This window comes from Marmota marmota, unplaced genomic scaffold (genome assembly GCF_001458135.2).
Source record: "Marmota marmota marmota unplaced genomic scaffold, marMar, whole genome shotgun sequence".
NCBI classification, from domain to species: Eukaryota; Metazoa; Chordata; class Mammalia; order Rodentia; family Sciuridae; genus Marmota; species Marmota marmota.
The window spans coordinates 21285672-21303892 of NW_025999853.1; positions in this window are offsets into that span (position 1 = coordinate 21285672).

Below are 18221 nucleotides of genomic sequence, written 5' to 3' on the forward strand. Positions count from 1 at the left end.
GAAAATGAACTGTGATTGGGTAAAGGGGAGGGAGGGAGGGCATGGGAGCAGGAAAGATGGTGGAATGAGATGGATATCATTACCCTGTGTACATGTATGACTGCATTATGGTGTGATACTACATTGGGTACAACCAGAGAAATGAAAAGTTGTGCTGCAATTGTGTATGATGAATAAAAATGCATTCTGCTGTCATATATACCTAATTAGAATAAATAAATTAATTAATAAAAAAATAACATGTGTCATAGAATAGGTGCTCCTCCCACACTTTCCCCAACAAAGATTAATATTTTCACTAGGTTCAAAGAAATCACAATTTCATGTTCTGATTTTAAAAATGTTTCCAAAAATATACAAATATTTAATGAAGTGATTGTTAAATAGGAGGAAGTGATAAAAGCTACAAGAAGTCAGGAGAGAAATGTATAAGAAAAAAGGAAGAGTTAAAAGATGAAAGTTCTGGTAGAATTAAATAAAAAGACAATAAACATCATTGAAAACAGAGTAAGAGACAGTGTGCCCTGGTTAGAAGTGGTCACCAACATGAAACAAAACAAATATATGAAATACATGTATTTATTTTAAAAACAGGAAGACTGAGGAAAATATGTAATTGCCGTTTCTTATCAAAGAACAGAATTTATAGAGTACAAAAATATCTTAGACATTTATTAGGAGAAAAGTTTATTTAAAAGAAACAATCTATGGAATCATCTAGGAATCTAGGATCTAGGAAATATTGACAGAAATATAAACACAGAAACATATTTTAGTAAAATCACTGAATATAAGGCTAAAAATGAAAAATACAACCTTTCAGAAGGAGAGAATGGGAACTGACACATGTGATTATGGAGGGGAGATATCCTATCTTCTGCTGTCTGCACAATAGAGAACCAAGAAAATTGGTTCTATAATTCAGTCCAACCCCAAAATTAAGGGCTAAGTAGGGGTTCGGAACCCTGGTGTAAATCCAAAGTTTGACAATCAGGAGACCCAATGTCCAGGAGCATGAGAAAATGAATGTTGTATCTCAGGAATGGCCAGAATGAGCTGGCCTTTCCTCTGAACTTTTCTTCTATTGAGACTCCCAGTGCACAGAATAATGGCCTCCCACACTGATAAGACTAATTCTCTTTACTCAATCTACTGACTCCAATGTTAATCTCTTCTAGAAACACCGTCACAGACACCTCCAGAAATAATCCTTTACTATCTATCTGGGCATCCCATAGCCCAGTCAAGTTGATACATAACATTAACATCATAAATACCCAAATTGGTTTCAGACTTTTAATAACACTCCATGTTTACAGATAATAGAAAACTGCCTATAAAGTGCTGCAGGAAATAAAATAATTGTGTTTAGTCAGCTTTTTCATTGTTGTGACCAAAATTCCCAGCAAAAACAACTCAGAGGAGGAAAATTTTATTTTGGTTCATGGTTTCAGAGGTTTCAGTCCATGGTTGACTGACTCCATTGCTCTGGTCCCAACGCAAGGCAGAAATCATGGCTAAAGGATGTGTCAGAAGAAAGCTGTTCAGCTTATGGCAACCAGAAAGCAGAGAGAGAACAAGGAGCCAGGGACAAAAATATAAACCCCAAAGTCATGCCCCACTGTGACCTACTTCTTCCAGTCACACCTGCCTGCCTAAAGTTACCACCCACAGCAGACTTTCAAATTATTACTACAGGATGTAATGTCACATTTGTCATCCCATTGATTGCCAGGGTTGATTCAACTATCTGGCTGGCTCTCACCCTCAGGAAACTGCATGTTTGATCAAAGAGATTAACCTTCCCTAACAAAGGAGGACCATTCTTCACTCAAGAGTATATGAGTAACTGCTAGAACTTCTAAAAAATCTCTCAAGTTATTAATCTATCAAGTGGATTAATCCGCTGATTATGTTATAGCTCTTATAATCATTTCACCTCTGAACATTCCTGCTCTAACGTAAGTTTTGGAGGGACACCTAATGTCCAAATCATAAGAGTAATACAACAATTTTATGTCTAGTAAAGTGGTCCATTATATGTTATAGCCAGAGAAAACAGAACACTCATGAGTCCTTCTAATAAATTACTGGGCAATGACAGCAGATAACTGATGGATGACTCAAAATAATGACCTAAGGAGAGAAGTCATTGTCAAAGAAATAATGAAGAAATCTGAGTATACTTAATTGTAGAACTCAATATGAGAATTACAGCTTCAGGCAGGATTCAAGTATTATAAGCTTTATCAATGTATAATTAATAAAATAATAATTGTCATTGAAAAGGAGATGGAAATGTGGTAGATAATTTCCCTATCTTCACTAAAGATAGATTAATGACTTAGTATATAGTTATAACTTTGAGCTTAAAAAGAGAAAAGCTCTAAATATATTTTATGTAATTTTTCTGAACAAGCAAATTTTAAATGAGAGTAACATTTCTTAGGAAGAACTATCTGAATTTTAATAGCTCATTCAATTTTACCTCCATTTTAATTTTTTCTGTCAAATTCAAGAAAAACTGTAATATTTTGTTGATTATAGCATTAGAGTATAATTTTGGTTTTATCTATATAATCTATCCTGTCTTCTATATATACATAAACATACATCAGTAAATATTTTCATCAAATACTGGTGAAAATGATGAAGAGTAGGACTTTGAGTCAACTCTTCTACTTCTCCATATTTCGTGTAGTTTTTGCTATTTTTTTTTTTTTACAATGAACATACATCCAGGGAGAAGACAGGAGAGAGAGAGCAATCTTTAATTTTAACAGAAGTGATGACAGAATTTCTTATGTGGCATAATGTATCTTACAAATTTTAGTAAATATTATATTTAACTAGACTATTGGCATTACTATTTTAGAGTTGTTTTTTTTTTAAATTGGACATGGTGCCCAAAATCAGCATGTGCTTTTAAACTAGTACTGATATAATAAATTATTACCTCCAATAACTTGTTAATATGATTAATTGCACTAATAGATTTTTGTGTTATTGAGACATGGTAACATTCCCTAGACAAATATAACTTGGATCAAGGTATATTCTTTGATACACTGTTCAATTCTATTGGCTAAAAATTTACAAATTATGTTTATATTATTAAATATATATATATAGTTTTGTGTCATTGTGCTATCTTTTGTGGGGGAGGTGTACTGGGGATTGAACTCAGGGGCACTTATCCACTGAGCCACATCCCCAGACCTATTTTGTATTTTATTTAGAGACAGGGTCTCACTGAGTTACTTAGTCCTTCACTTTTGCATCCTTGATCCTCCAGCATCAGCTCCCAGAGCCACTGGGATTACAGGCGAGAACACTGGGCTCATTCTACTATCTTATTGAGCTTATTTTATGCCATACTCAGAAACCTAATCAGAAGTTTTTATCTTTTCCCAAGCATTAAGAATGATTTATATAGTAGTATAATTATCTATATTTTGAATGTTTTGCCTTCTTAGTGGTACATCTTGCCTTACTTTTCAAAAGTCTTCTGTGATTATTGTCTGCTCAGGCTTTCCATTTTTACTAGTTAGTTTTGGTAATTTCCTAAAAAAATCATGCTGTTCTTAGTTAGAAAATCACCCAGCTCTTGGCCTTCAAATGTATTGCCACAAAATATTGCCAAGTAATATTCTCTTATTTTTTTTTCTAAATCTTTTGTTATATTTCCTTTTTCCCATCCCATCCCAATACTCTAAACTGCAATATCTGGAATTTTTTTTTACTATCCATTTCATGTCCAAGTATAAGATTCTAGTATACTTCTATGTCTAAATTCCTGGGTTTTGCTGATTTATAATTTATTCCATTCAAATTTTTAAATCATAAAATTGCACCAGGCAAAATAATTCTTGACCACAAAATGAAGTCATTTTCTTAATTTTAAAATTCATACTGTTTTGAATAAATGTATAATTACTAGAATCATTCAACATGGAGAAATACATTTCAGAGGCAGAGGCACTTGCAAAATGTCACTAATGAAAGAAGCAACAGAATCATATCTTCCATATCACACTCATTCAGGGGTATCCACTCATTAATGGAAATGGAAGATAAAATTGTTAGAAATATTGAAATATCTCTTTGTTTCTCTCCATTTTCCTTCCCTCCTTCCCACACCAAAACTATTATCTCTTAACAATTGTTGGATATTTCCATTGTAGAATGCATACAACCATCATCTGTTTCAAACAATATGTAAAATATGTATAGTCACAACATTACTTCCATTTATTACCTATCACTTTTTCTTCTTTCTAATCTTGAAGTCTTGAACTCTTGAGCTTTTGTTTAATTTTCATTTTGTTTCAACACAGATTTCATCATTTTATCAGATAGTATAGAAATTATTACTCTCTGAACTCTTGAATTTAAAAAACATAGTGTTTTCCTTTGTCTGGTTATATCTATGATATCATAGCTGGGTATATGATTCCTGGAATGCAGCATTTTCTCTCAATCATCTTTTAAAATTATTGTCTCTGTTTCCTAGCATCCAGTATTCTATTTCAATCTTGTTATTTTGGAAAACTGTAATATTTCCTTTTTGATCATGGAATTCTAGAAAGTGACCAGGATAGGGTTTGATCTACGGCTTTGGTAATTAATTCTTCCTAGGACTCAAGTCAGGTTTTCCAATTAGCAAGCTCAAATCCACTTTCAGTCCAGTTAATTTTTCTTGAATTATTTGAGTTATTTCTACTTTCTTCATTTTTTTCTTCCTGTTACTCCTATTATTTGTATGTATATTTTTATAATATGCTAAGACTCTTATATTCTGTTTAATAATTAATATTTATGACTTTGTACTTTTTTTTTTTTTTTGGTTCCAGGGATTGAAGCAGGTGCTTAACCACTGAGCCACATATACAGCCCTTTTGATTTTTAATTTTTTTCCTTTTTTTGAGACAGAGTCTTACTAAGTTGCTTAGGGCCTCTCTAAGTTGCTGAGGCTGGCTTTGAAATCATCAATCTTCTGCCTCAGCCTCCTGAGCCACTGGGATTCCAGGTGTGCACCATTGTACCTGGCTCACTTTGTATTTTTGTTTTGTTTTGTTAGAATTTCCTGCTACTTAAATTTCAGGAGAAACTTATTTCTCATCACTGAGAATCCATTTTACTATGTCTAGAAAGATCTTTTGGCGTGTGATCTGATTGCAACTATTTGTTTGTTCTTTGGACTCTTCCATTTGATTATACACAAAGGGAGTCACTTGCCCTGCTTCTCTCAGGTAAATACAGCTCCTTAATTAGGTTGTTCTTGTTCTTCATCTACTTTAAATAAATGTCCCCCATGGCACTTGTCCAGTTTAGTCAATCATATTTTATCATTACTCCTTATCAAATTAAAGCACAATCCAGAAACTGGCAAAAAATACAGCATTCTGTACTTGAAGTGTAGTGGTGATGATATTCAGCACTATTAACATTTTGATGAGGTACAAAAGAGCCATTTGGCTTCTAGTTTCCTCCCAGTGCGATAGCCCTGTCCAAATCCCAAAGCCTGGAGCAATTTGGCTGACAGTTACTCTCTGGACTCACCAGGATTCCCAGGTTTGGGCAGGCCCCTCCCAGAAAACACATAGGAAGTGGAGGTTATCTAAGGAGAAGTAGGTCTCCCTTTAGTGGCACAGTCATGTTCCAGGAAAGTCAGGGCTTTTTTGCAGGCTTCATGCTTGTCTACTGTCACTGATCTCTGAACAAAAAGTAATACCCATACCTGCACAGGTCTACCAGAAACCTAATGCCTGCTTATTAAGTGAATTACTTAATATCACATGAATTGGTTTGAGAGCTTGGGCAATGACTTTGGTCTGTCTTCCAGCTCCTGGCTAAATGACCTTCCTACTATTTTGTGCTCCGGTTGTCCTCAAAGTTAAGGTGGCTAAATTAACCCTAATTGCTATGCTGTAGGTTTTTTTTTCCTGCACATTTGTTCACATAACACCCAGTTGTGACTGTCCCATTGATTTGCATAATCACCTCTAGAAATGTCATTTCTATGTCTCAGTTTCTCTACCCACAGAAAAATATGAGATCACATTCGTTTACAAAGGCTTTTGATCTTATAAAAGTAAAAACCATCATTGCTTTAATGTTAGGTTTTCTGACGATTAAAAATCTAACAACACTCTAGACTGTTTTAATGTCTTTCATCTGAGAATGTCAAAGTGTTTCATAGGCTTTTACTAATTAATCAAGCCCCCCAGTACCATTGTAAGGTGTTATTAGCTCTATTTAATGGATTGGATAGCAAGAGGTCACTGGGTTATAGACTGAGGAACAGACTCCATTCGGGGCAATGGCAGAGTCAAAGCAAAGGCAGCCTTGTCTGGGCTTTGTTCTTCAGGATGTCCACCCCATTCAAAGGGCTCTTTGCATGCCAAGTAACTATGTACTATAAAAATCTTATACTGTACTTAGGGCAGAAGAAAATGCTTCCCACTCATTCTCTTCTTCTTCTGAGTATAACATTGGCTAGAGAGACAGGGAAGGGGCTCCTCAACTGTATTTCAGGAATACAGATTTCTGAAGTGCAGATGAGAAAATAAAAAAAGATGTTTATAGATTTTGATCAGTTTTTTGAGACATAATTTGTATAAAATCTCTGTATAAGGCAACCTGTTGTCTTAGTAATATATTATTTTTAATAATAAATTCCTTTCAAATGTTCATTTATTCAATAAATCTTTACTAAACATCTACTAAGTGTCAAGCATTGTTCAAGACAATGAAAATGTAACAGTGAAAAAAACAAAGTCATTCTTTTCACAAAACGTTTATGTTTCAAAGGAGTAGAGGTGGGGAGAGACATCACTAATCATAGTTTTTTTTTTTTTTCCCTAGGCTGAATAATATCACATTGTAAGCAGAGAAGCACCTATTGCCTTAAATCAATTCATCATATCCAAAAGGCGTCTCTTTCTTTCTCTCTCTCTCTCTCTCTCTCTCTCTCATTTGTCATTATTATAATTATTAAGAACACAACATAAGATTTACCTCTTTAGCAAATTTTTAATAATAAAATACAGGTACTATGCTGTACAGTAGAACTCTAGTACTGATTTATTTTGTATAACTGAAGTTTGTATCTTTTGACTAAAACCTTTTTCTCTGTTTTCTTCTAGGAGTTTGACAGTGTCAAGTTACATTTTTTAAATCCATTTTGAGTTGAGTTTTGTATATGGTGTGAGGTCATTCAATGTCATTCTTTTGTATGTAGACATCCAGTTTTCTTAATCCCATATATCTCAACAACTTAGGTATTGAAGGAACTTAACACAATAAAAATCAAATATGAAAAGCCCACAGCTAACATTCTATTTAATAAGGAACTATAAGACTTTTCTTTAAGATCAAGAACGGGGCAAGGATGCCCACTCTCATCACTTGCATTCAAAATAATACTGAAGATCCTAGCCAGAGAAATTAAGCAAGAAAAAGAAATAAAAGTTATCCAAATGAAGAAGTATCCAAAATGAAGAAATAATTCTCTGTTAGCAAATGGCATTACACTAAAATGCAGAAAACACTGTCTCCATAAAAAAAATGTTTGAATTAATAAATTCAACAAAGCTTCAGATTATAAAATCAGCATACAAAAACCAGTTTTATACTAGGTATTGTGGCATATACCTCTAATCCCAATAGCTCAGGAGGCTGAGGGCAGAGGATCACTGGTTCAAAGACAGCTTTAGCAATTTAGTGAGGCTCTAAGCAAATTAGTGAGACCCTGTCTCAAAATTTTTTAAAAAAGGGCTAAGTATGTGGCTTAGTGATTAAGTGCTCTTGGGTTCAATCTCTGGTACCAAACAAACAAATAAAAACAGTTTTATTTCTATATAATTCTAGATAGATTATCTTAAAAGGAAATTAAGAAATAATAGCACTTGCAGTAACATTAACTAGAATGAAATGCTTAAGAATATTAAGCAAAGACATAAAGACGTGTACACTGAAAACTATAAAACTCTAATAAAGTAAATTAAAACAGACACAAATTGAAAGAGATACCATAGATTCTTTCATAGATTGGAAGAATTGATATTATTATATGTCCTTATTACACAAAGTGATATGTAGATTAAATGAAATCTCTATCAAAATCCCAATGGTACGTTTTACAGAAATAGAAAACATAATTGTGATACTAATATGGAATCACAAAAAACCCTGAATAGTCAAAGCTATTTTGAGCAAAAAGAAAAAGCTGGAAGCATTATACTGCTTGATTTCAAATTGTATTATAAAGCCATGGGTAATCAAATGGTATAGTACTGGCATAAAACAGACACACAGACCAAGGTAACAAAATAGAGAGCCTAGAATGAACCTATCCACATAAAGTCGACTATGTTTTTGACAAGGGTGCCAATAATACACAGCAAGGAAGCATAATCTCATCTATGTTACTGAATTCTATAGTACTTGTGTCACTACTTAGCAGAAGTGTTTTCTCCAATGTTATATTTGCACAATCCTAACTTAGCTTAAACTCCTTATGATTATTAATATTTTTCCTTTAGCCCATTAGCTAGTAAAAATGCTATTGCACATTTCATTCATCATTCATTCAACAAATACTTCATTGCCTTAAAAATGCTTTCTTAAAAAGTTGTGAATTTTACCGAAAATGTTTGAAAATTAAGAGTCAAGAAAAACATATTCATAGTAATGTAAAAAAAAGTAAAAAAACAATACAAATTTTTATTGTTCAATTACTATTTAGGTAACACTGTTGCCCTGGTGAAGTATTTCCTGTTATTGTAGCTGTGAACTGCTAGAAGCATGATTCATTGCCAAAAAGTGGCTGCAGAATACCCTTGAGTTGAGCATAGTCTGAGAAGCAAAAATCCAGATGAGCCATGGAAACATCTCCTCTATATCAAGCTCAGCATACACTTGTACATTTTAAAACATGTTTTTGGTGACAGGAAAAACACTTTCAAAACCCTTCTCTATGCACATAAACATCATAAAACAATCATGAATGAATTTAGGTAGGAAATTCCTACCTAGAAGCACTTGAGCATCATGATAAGCCTTGAAGCCACATGGCTGAGTAGAATCCTGGCTGTCAAGGGTCACCCTTACCCATCAGTATGATCTCAGAACAAATTGTTTAAATTCTCTGTGTCCTAATTACTTTCTTGGTAAAACAAGTATGTATGTATAATTTATAGGGTTAAGGAGTGGTTTTAATGAGTTCATATATGTAATATCCTAGACACAGTGTCTGATACACAGTAAGTGGTCAGTAAACACAATATCTGAGAAAGTGGTGTGGATAAAACAGAGGCAGAAATAAACTGACTCACCTTCCATGTGCAAATTGCAGAACTAGATATCTAGACTGATCTTTCTCCTGAATGATTTTTTTTAATATTTCAAAATGTATTTAGCCAGTTGGCAAGAAATCAAGAAATATGTAGAGGCTAAAAATGAAAAGCAAGTACCCAAATAGATTAGCTACCCTGTCATTGCTCAGGCTACCTAGAAGCAGAACCCAAAGCAGGAATTCAGATGTATGAATATAGTCTCTGTTAAAATCAAGACTTGGGCTAATGCAGGAAGTAGAGATGGGAAGGGACCTGGAGCATAAATTTTGCCATAGTGTTGTTCCCCTTGAAGCAGGAGTACCAGACTTTGAAACTTCTATCATTCAATTATTCTCTATGGGTTGAGGGAGGCTACTTCCTGAGTGAATCTTTCTGAAGCATCTGTGAATTTTTAGCAGCCAAACACAAGACACAGGGGTTGGAAGCACTACCCTTGTTTAAGGTTCTGAGGTGGTAACTCCCTGAATCACTCCCAAGACTTAGAACCCATCTGTTGCCCCCTTAGATGCACCTGCTTTTCACATTAAATTCACTAGAGTCCCCCATGGGATTATGATTGCAATTCATGGGAAAACATGCAAGGGGAATATTATTGGGCTGAATAAACTTTTCATGTCTTAAGTTCATTTCAAAGACATAGCGGATACTATTTGTCTTTCATCAATTTAGGAAAACACTTTTGCTGTCTAATTGCTTGCCTAGTGGAGTGGACAGATTCTCATCCCTGAGAAAGCTAAATCCTTGATTACCATGGTCTTGTGAGGCCACAATTGCTTAACACATCCATACACAACTAAAACTGCACAAAATTAACAAATATGCTCCAGTGGATCACCTTTGTACTAGACCCATTCTATCCAGCCCCCATACATAGCAGTAATCATATTTCCTCAGAAAGGTCAGGCCACGTTTCACCTGCCTATAAAGTATACATCTTTTATGTCCTTGATCTTCAACGTGAACAAAGAATCCAGAGCGACCAGACATCAACTGAAACTTTTAACATAGGCAGACTCTTAACTCTATTCCTTGGGAAAAGCACCTCACCTTCAATCCTAACCAGAATATCAAGATCCACAGAGCATTAATTTGTAGGGACAGAAAAGCAAACTTCTCTAAGTAGTTCACTGGGAGGAAGGGTAAAGGGGACACTAGTAAGTTCACCTATAGTTTCTGAACTTATATATTCTACCTAGTGGACATACATGAATAAATCGTGAATGTTGTTGAAGGCATGTACTACTTCCTAATAAGTCCTATGGTGGATGTCTTGGTGCACAACAATATTTTAGATTGTGTAGGAAATTGAACTTCAGGCCTTGAAGACAGGGTATATGAATGTGAGTACACAGCATTTAATAAAGAAAAAAAAAATCAAATACCATGATCAGAATATACAAGAACTCTGGGACAGCAACAAGAGAACAAACCAGAGTGTCACTGAGATAGAAAAGAACATGAAGTTACTGGCTAAAGGCATTAATGTCATCTTTAAAGAGAGCAAAAAAAAAATTCCCCATATTAGAAATGAAACAGACATACACATGCAGGAGGCATATAAAAGCCCAAAAGAAAAGATCAGAACAGAATTTCTCCAAGATACATCATAATCATAATCAAAATGCTTAACAGAAAATAAGGAAAGAATATTAAAACTTCAAGAGAAAAATGTCAGATCACATTTAGAGGCAAACACACAAGGCTCACTTCTGACTTCTCAACTTACACCCTAAAATCAAAGAGGGTCTGGAATGAAATATTCCAAGCTCTTAAAGAAAACAATTGCCACCGAAGATTGCTATATTCAGCAAAACTATCTTTCCAAATCAGTGAAGAAGTAAAAATGTTCCAAGACAAAGATAAGCTAAAATAACTCATGAACACAAAGCCAGCACTACAAAGAATATTCAAAGATGTACTACTGTACACAGAAGATCCCCCAACAAACCCCAAATCTCCCAAATACATGAATATCACTGGGAGAGTTAACCAACTAAATGAAAATTAAGACAGAATTAAACATAACAAACCAAAAAATCAGGAAACAGCAAACACAGATCCATAATAATGCTGAATGTAAATGGTCTCAACTCCCCAATTAAAAGACATAGATTAGCAGAATGGATCAAAGAACAAGATCCAACTGTATACTGTTTGCTGGCGACTTATCTCACAAAGATCCCCTCAGACTACAATGGACAAAAATATTACCTTAAAATAAAGTAAAAACAACAAACAAACAAAACAAAAAAACAGGGCTAGCTATTCTCATATCTGATAAAGCAGATTTCAAGCAAAAATTTAATCAGAAGAAGTAAAGAAGGCCACCACATCCTGTAAAGGGAACAATCCATTAAGACAATATAGCAATAGTACATATATATATATATATAACCCAGTGTCAGTGCACCTAATTACATTTTTTAAAAAAATTGATTAAATTCAGGAATATCTTCATTGATTTTATATTTGTATGACATTTTTATCAGTGATAAGGGTGTATTGAAAGCAACCAGTAACTGATAGAAATGTCATATAAACATAAAATCAATGAAGATATTCCTGACCTAAGTAATACTATAAATCAAATGGAACAAATAGTTATCTAGAGAAAATTTGCCCCCAAGCAGCTGAATTTACTTTCTTCTCAGCGGCTCATGAAACCTTTTCCAAAATAGACTACATTTTAGATCACAATGTAAGTCTAAGTAAATACAAAAATTAAAGGACATAATCACATGCGTCTTATTAGATCATAATGGAATAAAACTAGAAATCAACAGCAATAAAAATAATAGCAACCACATAAACACATGAAGATTGAATATTCTTTCAAATGAAGAATGCTTTATAGAAGAAATGATGACAAAATCAAGAAATTCTTAGAAACTAATAAGAATAGAAATATATCAAAATCTCTGGGACATTATAAAGCAGTTTTAAGAGAAAAACACAGCATTGAGTGCCTAAATTTTTTTAAAAAAATAGAAATATTACAAATACAAAAGCTTAAACTCAATCTCAAGGCCTTAGAAAAAGAAGAAAAAACTAATTCCAAAATCAGTAGAAGACAGGAAATAATTAAGATCAGAGCTGAAATTAATGAAATTGATAATAAAAAAATTACACAGGATCAATGCAACAAAGAGTTGATTCTTTAAAAAGATAAATAAAATTGCTAGATCCTAAGGCAAACTAACCAAACCAAAACAAAACAAAAACCAAAAACAAGAAACAGAGAAAAGGCCCAAATAAAGAAATTTAAAAATGAAAAAAGGAGATAGCATTAGACACTTTTGAAATCCAGAGGATAAATTAAAAACGATTTTGCAAATTTATACTCCGATAAACTAGAAAATCCAGAACTCATTGATATATTTATAGACACATATGACCTGCCCAAATTGAACCAGGAAGATATTGGAAAACTAAACAGATCCATATGAAGCAATGAAATTGAAACAGCAATTAAAAGTCTTCCAACAGAGAAAAGTCCAGGACCAGGTATATTCTCAGCTGATTTCTACCAGACTTTTACTACCAATCTTTCTCCAATTATTCCATGGAATTAAAGGGAAGAAACACTCCCCAGTATATTCTATGACACCAGTATGACCCTGATATCAAAACCAAACTAAGGAATTCAGTATGACTATATTATTTTAATACAAGAAGCATTATCAGATATAAAAGATTATTTTAAAATGAAAAAGATTGAATAACCAGAGAGACATAACTCCAAATGTGTACTTTTCTAATTACAAAGCTTAAATGTACAGGAGACAAAAATGGATGCAACTTATGGGAGACAAAGACAAATCCAGAATCATAGAAAGAGATTTTAGCAGCCTTCAAAAAATAATCAGAATAACTAGCTGAAACAAGAGGTCCCTCACTTCCAGGCATACCATAAATTATTATTATTTTTTAAATGTTTATTCTTTAGTTGTACACAATATCTTTACTTTGTTTATTTATTTTTATGTGGTGCTGAGGATCAAACCTAGGGCCTCACACATGCTAGGCGAGCGCTCTACCACTGAGCCACAGCCCCCGCCCCATATCATAAAATTATATTTGTCCAGAAAATTTGGTAGCAGAGTCAAGACAGAAAAGTGGATAAATGGAAAATACAAAAATAGACACATACTTATATGGTTAACTGATTTTTTTAATAAAGTAGCTTGATAATTAAATGGCAAAATATTATTTTTTTCAGCAAAATTATGTTGGTACCACTGAATATTCATATAAAATTAAATGAAACTCAACTTTTACTATACACAAAAATTAATGTAGGATGCATCATCAACCTAATGACAAAACTAACAGTGTAAAGTATCTATAAGAAAGCATAGAAAAATATCTTTATACTACTGGGAAAGCATAAAATCTCTAACCAAATAAAAATAACTTTATATTCTATCAAAATTAAATTCATGCTCCTAAAAGTACAGTGTTAAAACAATAGAAAAGCTTACAATAAGGATTATGTATTATCTTTCTGTAATTCGGATTACATAAAGAGCTTCTTGAACTCAGTAATAAAAATATATACTAGTAAAAATGTGCAAGAGACTTGTACAAACACAAAAAAAGATATAGTAATTTATAAAACTTACATGAGAAGATGCTCAACATCATTAGCTTTAAGGAGAACACAAATTAAAACTATAACAAGGTATCACTTCATGGTTGGTCAAATTTTCATCACTGTGACAAAATTCCTGAGATAATCAACTTGAAAGTAAATATATACATTTATTAGTTAATTGTATACATAAAATGCATGCACTTCATTATATGCAAGATGTACTTCAGTCGAGTCGATTAAAAATATTTTCAAACTTAGAATGGTTCTTTTTCCATGTGTTTTTACAAATAGCAACAACAAGAATGTTAATGCTTATTGAGCATCTATTCTGTGCCAAGCACTATAAGTGCTTCATAGACACTAATTTCACCCTCTTCAGAATTCTATGATACTGCCTGGTGTGGTGGCGCATGCCTATAATCCCAGTTACTTGGGAGACTGAGGTTGGAGGACCTCAAGTTGAAAGTCCTGGCAACACTGTAAGACCCTGCCCCCTGCCTCAAAATGTTTTTAAAAAGGGCTGGGTTGTAGCTCAGTGGTAGAGCGCCCCCTGGGATCAATCCCAAGAATCAAAAACAAAAACAAAACTAGGCTACTTCATATCATTGGTATATGTTTCCTATCTCCATTTTATATATAATGAAGTTATTACATCTGTATACTCAGTGCCTCGCAGGTAGAAACTGGTGGAACCAGTCTATGAATACAGGCATTCTAGATCCGGAGCCTGGTCTCCTAATTACCTTGCTATGTGGCCTCTAATTTCTTCACTAGAGTTATAATTGATTGATTGAAAGATAAAGAGTTAATTTTTCTTAGCACTATTAGATTCCACTGGGTTGAAAACTCCTGAAGACTTAAACACTAGAAGCAGCTAAGCATGAGTAAATCCCAATTAACTTCTCCAGGGGTCTATGCTACCTGGAACTGTTACAATAGGTAAACTGCCATCATTTCCCCAGGTGTTGTAGAGAGGCTGCCAGTTCCTCATAGTAGGAAATATTAGTAGTAACTGGTAGATCAGGTTTGCAAAGCATCCCTGTGTGGTCCTCCAGAATACTTTGGATATTTTCTCTTCTCTTTTTCTATTCCTGGGTTTCACTGAAGGGTCTCCAGGTGTGCCTGGCCTCCAGGTGTTGCCAAGAAGGTCCCACTATTATCTTCCCCTTCAACAGTCCATAAAATGAACTGACATGGGAAAGAGTGTAGGCCTGGGTTAGGTTTCAGAGTGGAGGGCTTATCCATATTTACAACAGAATGGTAGGCATTTTGTCATCTCTGCATGTAGTGAATGCTGACTTGACAGCAAACAAGTTGGAACATACAACAGAATCTCATTAAACTAATCTGAATTATAATCTATAGGTTTATCTTTACCAAGACTCTTTGTAAGAAATGGGTTTTATGACATATAATTAAGTTCTATGAATTCTCTGCAGTGCTTTTTAATCAACCAATGGATTGATTTGCTTTTCCATTCCATGTTTCTGCATAGTATTTGTAGTATCCACTGGGAAGCCAGATAATGCTACTTTCCTTTTTTTTTTTTTTTTTTTCACTTTTCGAAATAATTTACTGTTCTGTATATGATAGGAGTAAAAGAGAATTCATCAATCAGACCTAGAAAATGTCTGTTTAATACTTTCATGTTCACTTATTTCCTGAATTACTTTAGGCCATGTTTCTCCAAATGACCTCTGCACCAAGGTCAACTGAATGGTGATTTTAAAAGTAAATTCCTGGGCCCCACTTCTGAGTCTACTAAATCAGTGGATTAGCTGAGGGTCCCAGGAAACAATAGTTTAGCAACATTCCAGGTGGTTCTTATTTATCCTTAAATTTGGCAACTTGTGCTTGAGACCTGACAGAGAAGGGAAAAAAATGACCACCAAACAGTTTATTTGTAAAAAAGCAATTTCTAAAATGAATGGGGAATTAAACTGAAACCAGGAAAAGAAACTTTTCACATCAGCACAGCAGCCTGTCTTTGCAGAGGGCTGTTTGCTGGCTTAAAAACCAGAATCTTTAAAATCTATATAACACACTATGCCATTATCTTCAACTTCACAAAGGGAGTTTCAGATCTGCTACATGAAAGATGTTGTAATAAGCCATACAAATGCTACATTGAACTAAAGCAAATGCAAGGGGAGAATTTAATACCTGCAGATATAAAACCTCAGTTTGTTTTTAAAGCTCCTTTTCATCTTGAGAAGAAAAAGAGATTTAATCAGTCCTTTTGGATAAGTTATCCCATGTCAGATTTGTGCTCTTATTTTACTTCAAAGGGGGCAAAGGTAGATTCTTCTAAACCAAGTCAGGTAGGGGCAGAAACTGAAATAAATGAGCAGCTACCTTTATTTCCATGGATCAAATGATATGTAATGTAAGAGACATTTTTATTTTGAAGAATACAAAGAGCTTGAATCCTACAGAAGCTTAAATGCAGCTGAATTGGAGTTTCTTGTTGTTTTTCACTTTTCCATGAAAATGAAAATGGATAAATGAATGAATGAACTAACAGATCCTTTTAAATAATTTGAGCATGTTTTACGTATTTCCTGCTCCTTGAATGATTTTTCACCTGTGACCACGGAGTGTCTGAGCATTATAAATTAGCCTCTGCTTCCTGAACCCTGGCTGGCCTCAGTAAACCTGACAGGCTAAAAAGCAAGGAGAAGATCTTAGGAAACAGGTGGCTCCAAGCAAGACTTTGTCCTTTTGGAGACATTCATCCATTAACTTCTGTAAAATGCTAGATTATCAGTGTGCTACTTTTTCTCCAGACTGTAATCATCATCCACGGCAGAGTTGACATCATCATCTTTGTTCCTCTGAACTGAGCTTGAGAGTAGTCCACAGATGAGTTCTGCAGAACTATGACGCAAGACCGGAAAGGAGGCAAACTAATTTTGTTACAAAGAGAGTGCATTAATTGCAAACCTATTTAACAGTATGTCCAGAGTTGATGCAAACTGTAAGTGCTACAGGAGAAAAGGTGCTGAAATTTATATTTAGAACGGAAGGGCCATATCATGTACTAAGGAAAACTTTCACTATGTTTCTTATACATTTGATATAAAATTACCACTTCATTTGTAATATTCTATTAGACATTTAAGATTCAAGTCTGAGCGGGGGAAAAGCAATGTACAAAATAAATAGACTTTTTGGAGGATTGCTGATAGGAATTATAAGAGCTGTTCTGAATTTCTCACTTAAATTGGTAAAGATATTCAAAATTGCCTTTGTTGATACTATTTATTTATTCCTTCTTCTGTTATACCAAGCACCATTTGTGTTCTTTATCACCCTGAATTTTCTTATTTACTATTTCGACCACACAGCAATTGCCTGCATTTTTTATCATCTTAAAATAATTGGCCATCAAGTTCCTAGTAAACTTGACATATAGGGTTTACATACATAGGTATTTGTCTAACTTAATTGTGCTTGTTATGAAGAAAAATTGAAACAAAGCTTTGGTACTGAGAAGTTGAAGAAAGCTCCAAGCCTCTTGGAACCGGTCAAGGGAAGATATTCTATGTCTTAAGAATTGGAGTATTATATAAAAAGCATTCTTTTATCTGAGAGTGAAGGTCACTCTGCTGACTGGCTTTTCACATCTCTCCTTCCTGTTCATGCCTATTAAAGAGACAGGGAGGGAAAGACACTGAAATATGCTCTGTAGTGTTGCAATTGGAGAAAGGATGTTTGTCTTATAAGAATCAAATATCAGAACTGGATTGTGGCTCAGTGGTAGAGTGCTTGTCTAGCATGTGTGAGGTACTGGGTTCGATTCTCAGCACTGCATTTAAAAAAAAAAGAAGGAAAGAAAGAAAAGAAAGATCCACTGACAACTAAAAGGTATTTTTAAAAAATCAAATATCTTTCCATGACATCCAAAGCCATTATTTCATAATTTCAAGTAGTATGATGATATAATACAATCTTTAACCTTGTTATCATAGGACTAAAAGGGCATACAAATAGTATAAGGAGTGGGGGAGCTAGCCTAATGCAGATTAAATCACTCATATCACATTAATACTTACAATGGAGGACACAGAGTAAAAGACAGGTGAAAATAAGTTTAATAGTACCCTCCAAGTCTATTATAAAGTGCTGATCGCCCATTGAATGAGTATTCATTCAGCACTAAGTACAATCAGTGTTGTGCTAAACGCTGTGGAAATAGCTACATAAGGAGCATAAAATATGAAGTCTGCCTTCAAGGACGTATTTAGATGGTGCATTATTTCTCCCAT